Source organism: Adiantum capillus-veneris, chromosome 16, assembly GCF_014529385.1.
Source record: "Adiantum capillus-veneris isolate H3 chromosome 16, ASM1452938v2, whole genome shotgun sequence".
NCBI lineage: Eukaryota > Viridiplantae > Streptophyta > Polypodiopsida > Polypodiales > Pteridaceae > Adiantum > Adiantum capillus-veneris.
The window spans coordinates 78,292,811-78,312,802 of NC_140946.1; the positions used below are offsets into that span (position 1 = coordinate 78,292,811).

General features: G+C 41.5%; 5 pseudogenes; all 5 read left to right on the forward strand.

Annotated features, from left to right (window-relative positions):
* The first annotated feature begins 2,105 nt into the window (after window positions 1–2,105).
* LOC147439318 (L-gulonolactone oxidase 3-like) lies at window positions 2,106–2,794 on the forward strand (annotated as a pseudogene).
* Window positions 2,795–3,193: 399 nt separating this feature from the next.
* On the forward strand, window positions 3,194–3,882 carry LOC147439319 (L-gulonolactone oxidase 3-like; annotated as a pseudogene).
* A 397-nt stretch (window positions 3,883–4,279) lies between these two features.
* On the forward strand, window positions 4,280–4,968 carry LOC147439320 (L-gulonolactone oxidase 3-like; annotated as a pseudogene).
* A 401-nt stretch (window positions 4,969–5,369) lies between these two features.
* On the forward strand, window positions 5,370–6,058 carry LOC147439321 (L-gulonolactone oxidase 3-like; annotated as a pseudogene).
* Window positions 6,059–6,453: 395 nt separating this feature from the next.
* On the forward strand, window positions 6,454–7,142 carry LOC147439322 (L-gulonolactone oxidase 3-like; annotated as a pseudogene).
* The last annotated feature ends 12,850 nt before the right edge of the window (window positions 7,143–19,992 follow it).

Here is a 19,992-nt window from a genome sequence, read left to right on the forward strand (position 1 = left end):
GTCCCAAGTAATGCATTTATGTTATCCTCATATTTCCTTTGAGGTGAATGGGATTCGGTTGAAACACTCGCTTGTGAGAGAAATGTTAGGAATTAGAGTGGTTGGTCCACCTACGACGGATCCCTATTCTATCTAGGAAGTTTTCCCAATTGCCCAAGTTTACCCTTTTGCCCAGGCTGAGTATGCACGCCTCGTGGCATTCCTAATACTATTCTGCACGTAAGAGGACAAGGACGATAATTGTGATTGGATAGACGAGACACACGGCCTTATCGAAGAGGATTACACCTATCTTGATGATGAGGATGGCAATTTAGCCTTAGAGCTACCGACCGAGCTCTCCAACCTCCACTTACTTTGATCCTCATCACTCGAGTGATGGAGGGTAGGTAGGATTAGTATGATAGGAGTGTTTTTGTTTTAGAGTTTAGTGATTAACAAAGTTCTTTTTTCCCATCGATGTGCGTCTGGAAGGTGGATGTTTGGTGGTGACTATTGTGTAGTTTGTGACTACATAAGGATGCCTTTGAAGTACAATGACAATGGATGTTATCCATTATATCAGGTGTACTACTTCCTTTTATCTATGCTTTCCACAGTTACATGTTTGCATCTTGTCATTTGAGTTTCTAACAATGCATAAAATTTATGAAGTTGTGACATTGTCAATTTAGATGCTATAATATTTTCAAACTTCTAGTACCTTGTTCTTCTCTTTGAGTTTGGTCTATTAGTTGGCTTTAAGTAGGTATCAGGACCTTAGGCTAAACTAAGCCACTTAATTACTGATTTTAATTCTTAAATAGTCTATTAATTGTAGTAACTTTAGTAATGTTTTAGGCTATGAGGATATAGTTCTCTCTAGCTTATTTCACCTATATGTGACTTGTGTTGTGGAAGTCCATGTATTAAGCTGGTATTCGAGATCTCGAGTCTCCTGGCTAATTTATGCTTAAGCTGGTATTTAAGACCTCGAGTCTCCCAGCTGGCTGTTGGTATTTGAGACCACAAGTCCCCTAGCTACTTGTAGCAACTATGAAAAAAAAAAAAAGAGAAAAGAGAAAGCAAATAGCAGACCCCGATGAACATCCCTAGGGTTAACTACTCTTTGGTCGACATATTTTAATTAACGTTGGTCAATCTAGTACTTCCTTTAGCCCCATAGCTCTTGTGTACTTCTCTTAGAGTCAACCTAATAGACCTTAACTCAATTGCATTTTATTCAGGTACTATCCTTGTTCTAGTTGGCAATGTTTTACTTCATGAAATTTTTTTGGGCATTTCCTAAAATATCATGTATGCATCTCACTTATTGCACGCCTGCACATGTTGCCTTTGAGCTTTCACAATGTTGTTTTTCTTCTGCTCTACAAGTACTCCTATTGTGGATCCATATTCCGAGGACGGAATCTACATCAGGAAGGGGGGCATGTTAACCACCGGCATCCACTTCTAGTAGTTATGGGCCGGGCTTGTCGGTCCAATAGGAAAAGGGTAAGAGTGATCGTCGATGAGCGACGCACTCTAACTGGAACATTCAAGGGTTAGTTGGCTAAGCATGGGCACCCAAGTGTGAATGGACTAGCTCATATAAAAGTCACCTAAACCTAAAAATCACTCATTCTCTCATGTGTGCAATTGAAGAGTGCTCTTTGCTCCATCTCCATCTTCTTTATCATCTCCTTGTGTGTATGTGTATTCGTGAGAGAGAGAGAGAGAGAGAGAGAGAGAGATAGAGTGATCGAGCATTGCGACGACACGGCAGTGGCGAGGCGGTTGAGCACGACACAGCGATAGCTCCCTCTTCTTTGCAGCTAGGAATCCTGCACAAAGGCGAGCGTAAGGTGGTGAGTGACACACCCTTGCTCTCTTGAACTTGCCAAATTAATTTGGTTGTGTACTTGCAGCCATTTGCGGCTCGCACACAATGTACGGCAAGTCCCTTGCTTTAACACGTGCGACAGATGCGCGCGTGTACACACACACACACATAGAGAGAGAGAGAGAGAGAGAGAGAGAGAGAGAGAGAGAGAGAGAGAGAGAGAGAGAGAGAGAGAGAGTTCACTTTAGGTAATGTGGCGAAGGAGTAGGGCAGAGATTCAAACATGGAGCATTGTCTACTTCTCAACATAGTTCGTGCTATCGTCTTCACAACCATTATACTCATTTTACAACACAATATCGCCTAGGCTCGCCCTCCTCTTGACTCTATACTTTATGACTCCCTCACTTGCAAAACCTACAACGCCTCTGGCAAGTGGCCCAATAGCTTCCCTTGCACAACATGTCAAATTGTTTATCATACCTCCGAATCAGAGATTGTCGAGGAGATGGCAAGGACGAAAGAAAAGATCAAGTTCATCTCGAAGTTTACTACCAGTTCACCCAAATAGATATGCCTCAGTGGCAACCAAAGGCTCCTTATCTCGGTACTAGGAACTACAACCATCAGCTGATTGCCGACAAGAAGCGAATGACCGTCTCCCTTGACAGCGGAGTGGGCACTCGATAGTCCCTTCATGGTGTTGCCTTATATGTACTTTCTCTTTGTACTGCGCCATTATGGGAGGCTGTGAGCATTGCTGGCTTAATTAGCACGGGGACTCATGGAAGCTCCTTTAAAGTAAGAGGTGGAATGGTACATGATTATGGCATTGGCTTGAGACTGGTTGTGCCTATGATAGAATCAAAGGGCTATGCCAAGATTCTTGATCTTATAGAGGTAGATGCAGAGCTTAATGACGCTAAAGTGCCATTGGGAGTTTTGGGAGTATTGCCACGATATAACCATTAACCATTTAGAGTGCAAATCATTATTTTGGTATGTCTTTTAGGTGACATTCCATATTAATAGCTTTTAGATTTTGAAGTGCTTTATACTACATATAGATCTTGCATACAAAAAATCATAACATTTAGCCTTTTCCCTAAGTCGTGAAATCGTGAAATTTTTAAATGTTCTGTGTAGTACAATTTCAATTCTTCGTTTCTTTATATTCTTTCAAAGTTGGTTTCATTATGCTTACGAGGCCACATTTCTATTCGAACCAATGTTTAGATGATCCATCACTATCGTGATGGATCGTTTGAACATTGAAAAATCGAGAGAGAGAGAGAGAGAGAGAGAGAGAGAGAGAGAGAGAGAGAGTTCACTTTAGGTAATGTGGCGAAGGAGTAGGGCAGAGATTCAGACATGGAGCATTGTCTACTTCTCAACATAGTTCGTGCTATCGTCTTCACAACCATTATACTCATTTTACAACACAATATCGCCTAGGCTCGCCCTCCTCTTGACTCTATACTTTATGACTCCCTCACTTGCAAAACCTACAACGCCTCTGGCAAGTGGCCCAATAGCTTCCCTTGCACAACATGTCAAATTGTTTATCATACCTCCGAATCAGAGATTGTCGAGGAGATGGCAAGGACGAAAGAAAAGATCAAGTTCATCTCGAAGTTTACTACCAGTTCACCCAAATAGATATGCCTCAGTGGCAACCAAAGGCTCCTTATCTCGGTACTAGGAACTACAACCATCAGCTGATTGCCGACAAGAAGCGAATGACCGTCTCCCTTGACAGCGGAGTGGGCACTCGATAGTCCCTTCATGGTGTTGCCTTATATGTACTTTCTCTTTGTACTGCGCCATTATGGGAGGCTGTGAGCATTGCTGGCTTAATTAGCACGGGGACTCATGGAAGCTCCTTTAAAGTAAGAGGTGGAATGGTACATGATTATGGCATTGGCTTGAGACTGGTTGTGCCTATGATAGAATCAAAGGGCTATGCCAAGATTCTTGATCTTATAGAGGTAGATGCAGAGCTTAATGACGCTAAAGTGCCATTGGGAGTTTTGGGAGTATTGCCACGATATAACCATTAACCATTTAGAGTGCAAATCATTATTTTGGTATGTCTTTTAGGTGACATTCCATATTAATAGCTTTTAGATTTTGAAGTGCTTTATACTACATATAGATCTTGCATACAAAAAATCATAACATTTAGCCTTTTCCCTAAGTCGTGAAATCGTGAAATTTTTAAATGTTCTGTGTAGTACAATTTCAATTCTTCGTTTCTTTATATTCTTTCAAAGTTGGTTTCATTATGCTTACGAGGCCACATTTCTATTCGAACCAATGTTTAGATGATCCATCACTATCGTGATGGATCGTTTGAACATTGAAAAATCGAGAGAGAGAGAGAGAGAGAGAGAGAGAGAGAGAGAGAGAGAGTTCACTTTAGGTAATGTGGCGAAGGAGTAGGGCAGAGATTCAGACATGGAGCATTGTCTACTTCTCAACATAGTTCGTGCTATCGTCTTCACAACCATTATACTCATTTTACAACACAATATCGCCTAGGCTCGCCCTCCTCTTGACTCTATACTTTATGACTCCCTCACTTGCAAAACCTACAACGCCTCTGGCAAGTGGCCCAATAGCTTCCCTTGCACAACATGTCAAATTGTTTATCATACCTCCGAATCAGAGATTGTCGAGGAGATGGCAAGGACGAAAGAAAAGATCAAGTTCATCTCGAAGTTTACTACCAGTTCACCCAAATAGATATGCCTCAGTGGCAACCAAAGGCTCCTTATCTCGGTACTAGGAACTACAACCATCAGCTGATTGCCGACAAGAAGCGAATGACCGTCTCCCTTGACAGCGGAGTGGGCACTCGATAGTCCCTTCATGGTGTTGCCTTATATGTACTTTCTCTTTGTACTGCGCCATTATGGGAGGCTGTGAGCATTGCTGGCTTAATTAGCACGGGGACTCATGGAAGCTCCTTTAAAGTAAGAGGTGGAATGGTACATGATTATGGCATTGGCTTGAGACTGGTTGTGCCTATGATAGAATCAAAGGGCTATGCCAAGATTCTTGATCTTATAGAGGTAGATGCAGAGCTTAATGACGCTAAAGTGCCATTGGGAGTTTTGGGAGTATTGCCACGATATAACCATTAACCATTTAGAGTGCAAATCATTATTTTGGTATGTCTTTTAGGTGACATTCCATATTAATAGCTTTTAGATTTTGAAGTGCTTTATACTACATATAGATCTTGCATACAAAAAATCATAACATTTAGCCTTTTCCCTAAGTCGTGAAATCGTGAAATTTTTAAATGTTCTGTGTAGTACAATTTCAATTCTTCGTTTCTTTATATTCTTTCAAAGTTGGTTTCATTATGCTTACGAGGCCACATTTCTATTCGAACCAATGTTTAGATGATCCATCACTATCGTGATGGATCGTTTGAACATTGAAAAATCGAGAGAGAGAGAGAGAGAGAGAGAGAGAGAGAGAGAGAGAGAGAGAGTTCACTTTAGGTAATGTGGCGAAGGAGTAGGGCAGAGATTCAGACATGGAGCATTGTCTACTTCTCAACATAGTTCGTGCTATCGTCTTCACAACCATTATACTCATTTTACAACACAATATCGCCTAGGCTCGCCCTCCTCTTGACTCTATACTTTATGACTCCCTCACTTGCAAAACCTACAACGCCTCTGGCAAGTGGCCCAATAGCTTCCCTTGCACAACATGTCAAATTGTTTATCATACCTCCGAATCAGAGATTGTCGAGGAGATGGCAAGGACGAAAGAAAAGATCAAGTTCATCTCGAAGTTTACTACCAGTTCACCCAAATAGATATGCCTCAGTGGCAACCAAAGGCTCCTTATCTCGGTACTAGGAACTACAACCATCAGCTGATTGCCGACAAGAAGCGAATGACCGTCTCCCTTGACAGCGGAGTGGGCACTCGATAGTCCCTTCATGGTGTTGCCTTATATGTACTTTCTCTTTGTACTGCGCCATTATGGGAGGCTGTGAGCATTGCTGGCTTAATTAGCACGGGGACTCATGGAAGCTCCTTTAAAGTAAGAGGTGGAATGGTACATGATTATGGCATTGGCTTGAGACTGGTTGTGCCTATGATAGAATCAAAGGGCTATGCCAAGATTCTTGATCTTATAGAGGTAGATGCAGAGCTTAATGACGCTAAAGTGCCATTGGGAGTTTTGGGAGTATTGCCACGATATAACCATTAACCATTTAGAGTGCAAATCATTATTTTGGTATGTCTTTTAGGTGACATTCCATATTAATAGCTTTTAGATTTTGAAGTGCTTTATACTACATATAGATCTTGCATACAAAAAATCATAACATTTAGCCTTTTCCCTAAGTCGTGAAATCGTGAAATTTTTAAATGTTCTGTGTAGTACAATTTCAATTCTTCGTTTCTTTATATTCTTTCAAAGTTGGTTTCATTATGCTTACGAGGCCACATTTCTATTCGAACCAATGTTTAGATGATCCATCACTATCGTGATGGATCGTTTGAACATTGAAAAATCGAGAGAGAGAGAGAGAGAGAGAGAGAGAGAGAGAGAGAGAGTTCACTTTAGGTAATGTGGCGAAGGAGTAGGGCAGAGATTCAGACATGGAGCATTGTCTACTTCTCAACATAGTTCGTGCTATCGTCTTCACAACCATTATACTCATTTTACAACACAATATCGCCTAGGCTCGCCCTCCTCTTGACTCTATACTTTATGACTCCCTCACTTGCAAAACCTACAACGCCTCTGGCAAGTGGCCCAATAGCTTCCCTTGCACAACATGTCAAATTGTTTATCATACCTCCGAATCAGAGATTGTCGAGGAGATGGCAAGGACGAAAGAAAAGATCAAGTTCATCTCGAAGTTTACTACCAGTTCACCCAAATAGATATGCCTCAGTGGCAACCAAAGGCTCCTTATCTCGGTACTAGGAACTACAACCATCAGCTGATTGCCGACAAGAAGCGAATGACCGTCTCCCTTGACAGCGGAGTGGGCACTCGATAGTCCCTTCATGGTGTTGCCTTATATGTACTTTCTCTTTGTACTGCGCCATTATGGGAGGCTGTGAGCATTGCTGGCTTAATTAGCACGGGGACTCATGGAAGCTCCTTTAAAGTAAGAGGTGGAATGGTACATGATTATGGCATTGGCTTGAGACTGGTTGTGCCTATGATAGAATCAAAGGGCTATGCCAAGATTCTTGATCTTATAGAGGTAGATGCAGAGCTTAATGACGCTAAAGTGCCATTGGGAGTTTTGGGAGTATTGCCACGATATAACCATTAACCATTTAGAGTGCAAATCATTATTTTGGTATGTCTTTTAGGTGACATTCCATATTAATAGCTTTTAGATTTTGAAGTGCTTTATACTACATATAGATCTTGCATACAAAAAATCATAACATTTAGCCTTTTCCCTAAGTCGTGAAATCGTGAAATTTTTAAATGTTCTGTGTAGTACAATTTCAATTCTTCGTTTCTTTATATTCTTTCAAAGTTGGTTTCATTATGCTTACGAGGCCACATTTCTATTCGAACCAATGTTTAGATGATCCATCACTATCGTGATGGATCGTTTGAACATTGAAAAATCGAGAGAGAGAGAGAGAGAGAGAGAGAGAGAGAGAGAATGTTCATCTTTGTGGAGTGATTACAAGGACTACAATCCACCCTCTCCACTTGTGTGCATACGTACAATCGCACACCTACGAATATTGGGGGGTGGGAGGGGGACACAATGGCCATGCTTTCTTAGCCGCAACAACGGGCATGCCACACACTAGTATCTCTCAAAAAGCCTACACACCAGTGTTCACACAAAACCTATAAACAGTTACAATGCACATGCTAGCTTTTGGTTTCTACTTGTAAAATAAAAAATTACAATTTGAAAAAACTATAAAATTTTTCCTAGTTGTTATAATTTTTAGAAAAAACTATAAAATTTTGGAGAAAAACCCGTAAATTTCAAAAGCCCATTTTTTCTATTTGTTTGGAAAAATGTTCTTTTGGAACACTCTACACATCATGAACATGAAAACAAATGTGACTTATCTCTTAAAAGGGCCTACATATCATGAAATAAATGGTCCTACACATTGTGAAATGTCACAATAGTCTAGTAGGTGCCCAAAACGTTTCTTTCATTTCTTTTTAAAAGAATCACCAAAGATGCTTGTGTAATAGTTGAATCAAAGCTAAACTAAGTGGAAAAGGGGGGGTGGGGTTGCATGGGAATGGCCTATAGAAGAGGATGCTAAAGAGTGTGAGACCTAGTGCTCAATGCCCCTCTAAGGAAAAAAAAAACTGTGACATATCTCTCAACACATTGTAAAATAAGGAATTGCAAGACAAACAAGGTGAAAATTCATTTTGGCCTACATAAGGCTATCGAGAAGAAATTCATAATAAGAGGCTTCTTTGTTGATGGAGAAAAATAGAAAGTGACACTAATATTTTAAATTATATAGTGTCACAATAACGTATTATGTTATTTTGGAAAAACAAGGTGACGACTACAGATGGCTTCAAGAAGGTAATATTTTTTGTTATAATAAATTGAACAATTATTAGAACACATTTGACATGTTAATGGAGAGAGAGAGAGAGAGAGAGAGAGAGAGAGAGAGATGCACATGCACTTTTATAATGAAAATGTTCAAATGAGTATAGTAAGACTTCATTACAAAGAAAACTTAAAGGGTGTGATTGCCAACACATTTGTAAGGTTCTTTCTCTCTCATATATATATATATATATATATATATATGTGTGTGTGTGTGTGTGTCAAATAGCGTTTAACATTGCATATCCGTAGTTCAACTAAATATTCTTCATATCTTATTAAGCAAGTCATGATGTGAACAATCAACTATTAAATTAAGTTTTGCTTGAAATGAATTGAAATGTCAACAATCAAAGTTAAGGTGATGGTGACCATTGGATGGTCAGAGATGCAAAGAAAAATTGTACGTCTTCTCTACCACTCTCCTACGGCCTTTTTGGCAAAAAATGTAACAATGAACTATTTTGTTTACAATATATTTCAAAAGCATAAAAAATAGCAATTGACACAATACTCAGTGTTCCTTTTTAAAGAGAGAGGTACACAAATATCAACACCCTCTCACAAAGGCAAAATCTTTTGAAAGAAGTTTATTATCATTAGCTTGCCATGTGGCACTAATTGCAAGCTTTACCCAATGGTCCAGAGATGCACCCAAAATTCAACGCTTTATTAAGGACTACTTAATGTAGTCCAAAAAGCTTTGCTTCTTTCTAATATAAATTCACCGCACTTTGTGGGGTGTGTTGGGGGGGGGGGGGAGGGGGGCTTTCCTTTGTAACGTGCCCAATTGACAAGCTTTATCTAACTGTTCCAAATTGGTCTCAAGAGCTCAACTGATTACTCCCATAATAGCATGGTCATTTTTATTTTTGACCAACGGGGCCACTCATCTCAAGTCTCAACAGGCTCACGTAAACACAGCATATACAATAGAAACAACATCATTTTCACCAAGAAAAAAAAGCTCAACATAAATACATTCTACGATTGGGTCTCCTCGTTTCGTTTTTTATTCATTCATTAGCCAGATGCTTCCACCCCCAACGATATCGTCGCTCCCAACCTTAGTTGAATTAGTTAAAGGATTCATATTCTAAAAGAGTCTGGCCTACGGATCGAACACAGCCTCACAGAGAAGTTGATTTGTAGGGCGGTCACCGTACACCACTCCGATGCCCCAACTGAGTGATAATTATCTCTCTAAAAGAATAAAACATGGAAAGAGTTAGACCTGAGCGTACAGAGACTGCACGTCTCTAACCTGACCATATGGCGCAACATGTCCGGTTGCATTCTCAGGCAATGTGAATAGAAAAAAAACAACAACAAAGTCTGCGCCTCAGCCTCTTGCTACTTCATCCCACCTCACCTTGCTGCTTTGTACCCACCTCTGCCTCCGTCTCCGCGTTCTGTTTGCTCGCCTCTTCTCCCTCTCTTCAGTTTTATTCCTTTCAGTGATAATGTATAATCTGGTATCGTTTTTGATTCACCCTCTCTTTCTTTTTTTGAAATGGGTAGAACCTACTAGTGGTTGGATGTCACTTTTTTTTACCATAATTATCTAGGCTAACAGCGTTATTTTACCATGCGCCTACTTGCACCACGTTTTTCACGTGCATATGAAAAAACCCATACAAAATCATTTACCATGATTATCTAACAAACTTGCACCACATTGTTCCACGTGGCATATGAGAAAAAAACCCATATAAAATCAACGTTGCGACTAATAATAAAATACATCTCTGTCAAAAGCAACGACTACTATAAAAGCTGGCGAGCCTGATGCTGCAGGGACAATGCAGATTACATGGACTTCACCAGTAACAGGTTAAGCCCGAGTAGGGCGAGGCCAAGATGTGGTCAAGCTTTCCCCACAGCTCGTCGACCTCTCTCTCGTTGCGACCTAGACACTCTATTGTTAGATACCGGGAGTGATCATGATCTCTCAAACTATGATGATTTAGGCTAACCGCCAGGGCTTGGTGGACGAGGTCCGAGGGGAGCCACTGCAGGTGTAGCAAGCTGAGGCGGAGAAAATCATGGCTCAATGCTGCGACCAATTGAGGCACGGGCAGAGTGGGTTGTTCGTTCTTATAGTATATACCTCATAGGCGGTAGCATTGAAGGGCCGTTGAAAGGAGTGCATCGTGGCCTTATGAGTGTCACAACGTTAAATTTCGAGCAAACTAGGGTAGAGTTAAGAGACGGCCTCCTCTTTAGAGACGTGTTTACCCCTAGATTATTTTACCATAAGTGGGAGATAAGAGACAGCAACCCATGAGTGTTTCCGTGGATAGCATAGCCTGGCAGGACTTTCGACCGTGTGATTTGCGTTGGCAGCAGTGCCTCTAAATAGGCCGCCGTCAGTTTTGCATTTTTCCTTGCTTTTTGTTACACGCAAATCACAAAATGGCGTCGTTCGACCACCGTTGAAGATGGCGTCTTTGTTGGAGGTTGTTGTTGCGTGGAGCTTTCGGATGCACATCTTGGGTCCAAAAATGGTGGAGTAGAGCCGCGACAATTGCTCGCCCAAGTTGGGTGCTTCTAAATTGGTTCCTCTACCCTAGGGTAAAACCTCCAACTTAAGGCCACCTAAGAGAGGGAGCCTACATCTCCGATCTCCGAGCCCAATTATAACCAATCAGTAGCTCATTTGATTCGCTTCGTCGAGAGCTTTACGAAAAAATTGATCTCAACTTTTTTGATGATCGAAGCCGAAAGTTATTAATCCATTTATGCATTCCTGTGTAACAAAAATGGGTGTGAAAAAGAAGACACACCAACCCCAGAAAAGAGACATGGGTGCCAACAAGGGTTAAAGTCATCCATTGCCCAATGAAAAGGTTGCATTTCAAATAAAATGAACGTTGAGCATTCTTTTGAATTGCACAAAGTTGGTTCAGCTTTGTCTTATTATTGGGGATGTCATTGTCCTTTCTTTGGGGGGTGGTTTTTTATTGGCCCCTTTACCCTAGTGTGTTCGTGGCTCCCTTAGATGCCGTCAATATGGAAGATTTCAGTTTTTTTAAAGAGTAATTGCGAGCGCCACATCATTCGAAGCGGTTGAAAAATATCATTATCCGAGTGTGTTATGAGCGCAAGAGGAGGCGCTCACAATGTACAAGAACTTGGATTTGATGTTAAGCTTAATATTGATTACAAGACTTAGTACTTTATTAAGAGAGCTAGATACAAGACTTGGATTACATGACTTGAGTACAAGAGAAGGCTTGATTGCAAGGACAAGACTTAAACATAAGAACTAGAAGAGGGATTTTCTTATAGGAGGCTCACACCTGGTGTTGGCAAGACTAAGGGGCTTGTGGCCCAAGACCCCTATTTATACTAGTGCTTGAGGAGGTTAGGACTTTCTAGGTTCTTGATCCTTCTAGAACCTTCTAGATCCTTCTTCATCTTTCTAGAGCTTTCCAAAAACTTCTAGATTCTTCCGAAATCTTCTCCATGCTTCTAGAATCTCCTTGACACTTTTAGAACTTCTAGAATCTTCTAGATTCTTCTAGAGCCTTCTAGCGATGATGTAGGCAATGATGCAAGCAGCGACTGACTCTCAAGCATCCATGACATTACCCCCTCCTCTAGCAACGAGTTCCACGAGGAGCAGTGGTGTTCCTTGATTTGGGCTTCCATGGATGTTGTTGATGGAACTCTTGGACTTTGAGAGATGCATACTGTAGATTGTGTGCTGGTTCCCAGATTCGTTCACTAACATCATAGCCTTTCCAATGCACCAAGTACTGTAACCTGCCACGCGAAACTCGAGAATCTAAGACTTTCTTGACCTCATATTCGTCATGTCCTTGAATCTCAACCGGAGGAGGTGGTTGTAGGGCTCTTCCTGGGATCTTAGATGTGTGACAAGGTTCTAGGACTGAGACATGAAAGACCGGATGGATTTTCATGAATGAGGGCAATCGGAGTCGATAGGTGACTGGATTGACTTGACAGATAATTTTAAACGGGCCAAGACTTCGATAATCAAGCTTTTGACAGGGACGAGATGAATGCAGATCACGTCGGAGGAGCCACACTTTATCCCCTTCTTTGTATTTTGGATGTTGCATCGATGGAGATCTGCACTTTCCTTATACTTGGATTGACCTTCTTTGATATGAATTGTAAGTTCTTTGTGAATTGCAGATAATTGTTGTGTAAGATGAATAGCAGCTAGATTCTTGACTTGATAGTGTCTGTGGATATCTGTTTGGGATGTTGACCATAATCAGCAAAGAATGAAGTGTGATGTGTGGAGACATGAAAACTGTTATTATAGGAGAATTTTGCTAGTGGTAGGAGCTCGACCCAATTATCTTGGTGATAATTGATAGTACGAGTTTGCAAACTAAAGTAAAGAGATTACTTATCTGACGTCCTCGCATTATGGCCTGCATAGGTTTTTGTGAATCCTTAAATGAGTTAGAGAAACGTAACAAGTGAAGATCATGATAAAAATCATTTGATTACAGTCAAGCAAGACAGATACGTCTATTTCCATAAAATTGTGGTAAACGAACTAAACTAATGGTGCGGAGTAGCGCTAATGTACAGCAACTAGTAAAATGTAACAGTGAGCTATTCGAAAGGAGAAAACCCAAAAAATCTTCACAGTTTGAGAAGTCTAACAAATTTTAAGTCCCTAATTAAGAATGCAGGATATTTGACAATGTTGATTGATACAAGGAATCTGAGAAAGAGCATGCAATAGAGCCTGGTCGTAATTAGATGAAGTTGCAAAAAGTGGTTATCGAGCAAGCTAGTAGTAGGAGTATGAGCATAGAACATTTTGTACTAATGTGTGCTAGCATTAACCAACTGAATATAAAATATATGCTAATAGCATTGCTAGGAATCGCAAAGGTGTTTAAAAATATTGTGCTACATACCGACAGAATACCATAAAAATCTTCAGTAGAATAAAGTCTCTACAGATAGTGTGATATAATCCATTGTTTTCGAAAACAATTACTGCGTAAATTTGTGTTTTTACCCATCCCAAAGTTGTATTATTTGTTTTTGTTCCTCATAGTGCTTTAGTTAGATTTGTGGATATAGTATTATCTGGCCAGATTGTAGCTGTTGATGGGGTGTATTGGCAATGTAATTAAGGGTGGTGGGGGGGTAAAGGGACAAAGATACGAGTACAGACTAGGATACATGTACCAAGATAAAGCTATATCACATTATGGCATCGTCTAGTATACTATGAGATATGAAGCCACCTTTATTGTCTATTTAGAGAGTGATTTTAGACTATTGATGAGAGTGAGGAGATAGCATGATTAGAGATGCCTTAGGTTGTTTGTGCTAGCTAGAAGTGAACAGACACTAGGAGAGTTTCTTGAGAAGAGGAAACAATGGGGGATATTTAGAGAGGGAGATCATTGAATTCGATAATTCAGAGACGCGGTATTGAAAGAAGCAAACTTCACGGCAGACTTTGGAGTTCACCTATACGAGAGGTGTATTGACCGGCAAAGTCATTAAGGTTGAGAGAGCCATAGAGAAAAATGAAATGAAATATTTTATGAGGCGTTTTCAAAAGGCAACACCCACTACTGAACGCATGACATTGGATAACCTAAATTGATGGACGGAAACACGAAAAAAATCATGTGGTATAGCGTAGCTGTAATTGGATGAATTTGGACAAAGTGGTCACAGAGCAAGGTAGCATGGCAGCAGTAGGATTATTTGTAGATATGAGCAGATCAAATTTTATACTAACTTGTGCTAATCAAAATTATGTAGACAAAATTGTGAGTAATAATGTGGTGTTCGTATGACAAAAAAAACAAAAAAAAAACCATGCTAGATTACGTGTGCTACGAGAAGTGTTGACAACTTAAAACAAACCAAAAGACTAGTTATGAATCCCGGCATATGGGAGCCGACAGAGCTGTTACGATATCCATAAAAATAAGGTAGGCTACATAGAGATCTATGAAACTAGGAGGGCCAAAGGGAGCCTGGATAGGCTTATTACAAAATAAGAATTAAGAAAACAAAAAACACATGTCTATTGTATAGGAGCGGGGAAAGTAGTGCTAGGAGGGTCGCGCCAAAGTTTCTTGGTGTCATTGGAGAAGGGTCGTCCGAGGAGGTGTTCGGTGAGGCCCATTAAAGTAGAGTTTAAGGCGTGGACAGAGGCCTACACACCCAAAAGTCGAAGGCAAATCTTTCGAAAGCGGTTTTCCAGGCGTCGTAGTCTCGTCGACGTTGTGTGAGCTCATCTTGCAATGACTGGAGGGTGTCAAGGACGCCGTGTGGTTCGTGGGGTGAAGACAAAGCCATATTGTCGGTGTAAGATGCAGAATCCCTTAGAAATTGAGGTTCGAGAGGGGGGAGCCAAGACACAAGGAATAGAATCTGTACACCATCCAGAGGTGGAAGAAATTTTAAGGCAACCACCTTGTCTCCTCCCACTCCAACACATAAAGACTTTTCAAGCTTGCAGGCATGTCTTACATGCAACAAATGCCGGATTTTTGCAGAGCTATATGATAGAAACCGTGACAGTCGAGGGTAGGAAGGCAGCTAATCTCAATTGTTCATCTTCTGAGGTTTCGACATCGGAATTTCAATTCCCAGGTGCAAATAATACATGGGAATTCGCAGGTGCATGATCGATCCCAATAGGTGTTACACATTTTTGAAGAAAAGAAAAAATGCATGGAATCATCTTCAGATAAAATTCTAAGAAAAGAGAGCTACGTTACGAGCTTCATGTGCTCAACCTGCAACCGACAACAAAACAGTTCCGTGGCGACCTGTTGTGAGCTTTTCCCCTGTTTCTTCTAGGGCGTCAACGCTGCAACGAATGCGCATATGACCTCCATGGTGTCAATGAAGCGCAGGATGAAGGAGGAGTCTCGAGGGCACAGGCAAAGCATGCACGGAGAGCACGATCAGGATATAGGGTAGCATAAGGGTGAGGAGGGATCCAGAGAGGGTTGTTTGCCACAACACGAGAGAGAGGGCTGATAGAGTGGGCAACCGCCCTCTGCACGGTGTGGGCTACAGACAAGAGAGGAGGGAGAGAGAGAGATGACACTTTGGTAGGTGTCAATGGCAACCGCTCCTTTTTTTTTCCTTTTTCTATAGTGGTTGCCATCGCGCCATGCAAGGGGTAGCAGCAAACCATTACTGGCCAGTGGTGGATGTTGAGCGGAGGATGGTACACAGAGCATATGTTAACGATGCGTGCACGCATGGTGTAGGCAAAGGAGACCTACTTGCAACTGTCGAGGTCCGTTCCTTATTGCATGTAGGCGCAATATCAAGGTCATTGATGTGAGGTCAGCCGCGTCATCTGCAGGTAGTTGGGAACAACCGGTTGCGAGCTGGCTACATGTCGAGTGAGTGTGCGCCACTGGTTGGTGGGTGGGTGACGCCATGCAGACCAGGAAACCACACCCCTCCATTTTTCTAGCTGCTTAGCATGCGTTCTATTGTAAGTCAGGTAGCCGCCTGTATGCCCTTTTGTGGGTGTGTGTGTGTAGCTGGTAGGCTATTTCACGACTGGTGAAGAGAGAGAAACGTGAGGTGGTAATCAGGACCGCATGGCGGCGTAGTGAGAAAGAATTTATAGGGTTGCATGCACCCTGATTAGGTGTGGCTAGGAAGGTCCAGCGTTGCTATTGGTGGTCATGCTGAGGCGAAAATGCATGCAAGTCTTGCAGACTGAGAGTGAGATGGTAGGTGTGCGAGTGTGTGGTAATAGTTGGCTGAGAGAAAATGATTGCCGCAAAGTTGAGGAGGGCTGCATGGCGGCTGAAGAGGCGGGACCAAGGGAGACTCAGGGGAGAGAGAGGACCCAACACTGGTGGTTGAGCCGGTGGTAGGCAGAAAATGCATGCGAGAGGCGGCGCAGCCAGTTGACCCCTTAGAGCTTTCCGTCTTTGCGCAGATTCTTCTTGCCATTGCTGTGGCGTTAAGGTTTTTGTAAGTGAAAGGGCATGTATACGTTGCATCTCCTTATCAAGAGCTGTATTTACAAGCCAATGGTGCTCAAGAAGCCGTTCTCCCGCAAAGGCAGAAGATACAACCTCCACCAAAAAGCTTGCACCACGTCCGCCAGGTGTGTCAACGACATTTAGTTGCTGGTGTTCCCACAAGCTGCCTACATTGCTGAGCTTTGCTTGCACGATGATGAGTGCCAGCATTGGATGCCTTGCTGTTAGATTGTATTGTAATTTTATTGTTTTTAATTAATTAATTATATTTTATAAAAGAAAACCTCTTGGAGGTGGTTCCGACTGTCGTGCTAATGTGATCCCTTTCCTTCTTTTTCTTCTTCATGCTTTCATCGAATTATGGTAAACAACCGTCGAGTGACATATCTATTCCTACTTTCTTCTTCTGCTTCTTCTTCTCCTATACTATCTTCTCATTCGTACCAAACTCTCCCTTTGTTCAGTCCGAGCATGACCATTCATGTATACATTACTCGCAATGCAATCAATTGCACACAAATGGATCCTAATAATTAAGATATCATTCACTCTTTATAAGGCGTTTAATCTCTCTATTAATTAGTTATATCTATCTATGAGTTGGTATTCAAACATATACAAATCAAGCATGAGCATTTAATTTCAAAGTTAAGACATAACATTAGAGAAGGAAAAAATAAACGCTGCAACACTTAGCTTTAATAAATGATGTTCTCCACAGTATGCAAGACCATCTCCTTGTGCTCTGATACCACTGCTACAAGCGGAAGACGTAGCGTCCCTGCAAAATACCTCGAAATAGCATGATAGAAACAACAAAACACCGCAAATATGCATACCTGACAAAGCCTGTGAGCATATAATCAAACCGTACTCAAACAGAGAGAGAGCGAGAGCGTGATATAACGAGAAAGCATGTGCAGGCGCACCTCCTAGAGCGGATTGCTACGCCGGCACGACGAGAGAGAAGAGAGGAGAGGTGAGAAGAAGAACACAGACACTGGGTGCAATCTCCCCCCGTGCAAGAGTGACCATTTCCCTCTTGCACGTATTTGTTTAATAGATTTCTTAAATGGTCAATTGTGAGTACAAACTGGCCGGCCGGTCATAAATTGCCAAAGCTCATAAAAGAGCACTTGAATAATAAAATGTACATCCTATACAAATCCATTCGGATAGGCCAAGCTGGGTCTAGTCTTTTCCACCTGTCAGCTGCAATAAATAATAAAATGTCAATTTTGTAACAATGGATGACCATGGTTTGGTTGGAATGGACAAGGGATGGAGTAACCCATGAGGACGATGACGAGGGGCCTTTGATCTATTGCACGTGTCACAAGTGCCTACATACTCCTTGACAAGCTTCCACATTTGAGGCCAACAAAAATCACGGGAGAGAAGCTCAATTGTCTTGTTAACCCCAAAATTCCCTGCTGATGGAAGATCATGCTATTGTTGAAGTACCTCCAAGCGTGTTGATCCTGGTTGAATATAGAGAAGACCCTTATAGTAAATTAGTCCATCAATTTCTTGAAAGTCCTCATTAACCTCTTGTCCTTGTAGTTGCTGTCTAATATTCTGAGCAAGTGGGTCTTTGGCAATTTGCGTCTTCACCTTAGAAAGAAAAGTAGAATCTTCAGGAGCTTGGCTCATGGTGGCATTTAGCTTAAGCTGCTCAGGTTTCAAAATCACTGACTCTTGTTGATCAAATGCTGCGTCGCCTTCTCTAGGTGCAAGGTAGGATCTTCTTGATAAGGCATCTGGCTTAGCTTGTTGACGACCAGGTCTATCAGAGATAAGAAAATCAAAACTTGATAGGATACCACTCCACCTGGCTTTGCGAAAATTCAAGATGCGGGATGTCATGAAGTATTCCAAATTCTTGTGATCTGTATAGATAGTGATCTTATGAGGATCTCCTTCAAGTAGGTGACGCCAAGTGTCGAAGGAGTCGATGATTGCTAAGAGCTCTTTGTCATGGATTTCATAATTGATTTCTACAGCTGAGAACTTGCGGGAATGAAAAGCCACTGGATGTACTCGACCATCATCTCCTACTTGGGATAGAATAGCGCCAAGGGTAAAATCTGAAGTGTCTGTTTCTAGGATGAAAGGATTTGTAGGATCTACATGAATTAGAATGGGTGCGGTCGTGAAAGCTTGCTTGAGAGTCTGAACTTTCGCGGCCTCTGAGTCCCAGACAAACTTATTATGGCGTGTCAACCTTGTGAGTGTTGTAACCACCTTGGAGTATCATTGTATAAAGATACGATAAAAATTTCCAAATCCGAGGAAACATTTAACATCTCTTACAGAGGTGGGTGTCTCCCAATCAAGGATGGTTTGAACCTTCTTTGGATCCATGGAGATTCCCTTTTCAGAAATTACATAAAGAAAAATTTCCACCTTAGATTGATGAAAAGAGCACTTCTCCAACTTTGCATATAACCCTGATGCATGATTTTCAAGCACTAATCGTACATGGTGCTCATGCTCTTCTTGATCCTTGGAAAATATCAAGATATCATTTAAATATATTACCACAAAATAATCCAAATACTCCCGAAAGATATCGTTCATTAAATGTTGAAAAACAAATGGGGCATTTGTGAGACCAAATTGCATGACAGTATATTCAAAGTGGCCATACCTTGTCCGAAAGGCTGTCTTCCATTCATCACCTTCTTTGATTCTAACTAGGTTGTAAGCACCACGAAGATCTATTTTTGTAAATATTCTTGCCTTGCCAAGGCGCTCAAGAAGCTCTCGGATCAAGGGAAGGGGATAGCGATTCTTGACGATGATCTTGTTTAGGCCCCTATAATCCACGCACATCCGGAGAGTTCCGTCCTTCTTTTTTACAAAAAGTATTGGAGCTCCTGCTGGGGACTTTGAATGCCGTATGAACCCCTTAGCAAGATTCTCATCAATATTTTTTTGTAATTCTACCAATTCATCTTGAGATAGCTTGTATATTGGGCCAAAAGGGGGTTGGGTTCCCTCCTGAAGCTCTATAGCACAATCATAGGGTCCATGCTCCGGTAAGAGGTCTGCATTCTTCTTCTCAAAAACATCATTGTAATCTTGATATTGACGTGGAAATGCCTCCATGATTTTTGTTGTCGACGTGTCGGTTGGTGTTTCAAATATCAGAAAAGTTGGATACTTTTTGGCTGCACGCATGAAGACCTTGGCTCCAATATATATAGGCCTATTATGCCTTCCCTTCTTCTTTTGGACTTTTTGTGGTTCAATTCTCTGAGCCCTCTAATCGATGTCATGATTATGTCATTCAAGCCATGGTAGCCCAATAACAATTGGACTGCTCGGGCTTTGTATAATATTGAACGCTATCCTTGAAACATGCTCCTGCAATGTTACTTCTATGGGGCGAGTTTCATATGTGTGACATCCCTTGAAGCGAGGGGACAACCATCAATTACTTCTACAGTTGCTGGATTAGACTTCTCCATAAGTGGTATGCCTTGTTCTTTTGCAAATTCTGTATCCATGAAGCACGCTGTTGCGCTTGAATCTAGTAATGCTTCACAATCCATGTGCCTACCCGGCATATGGATCTTGACTGGTAGCAT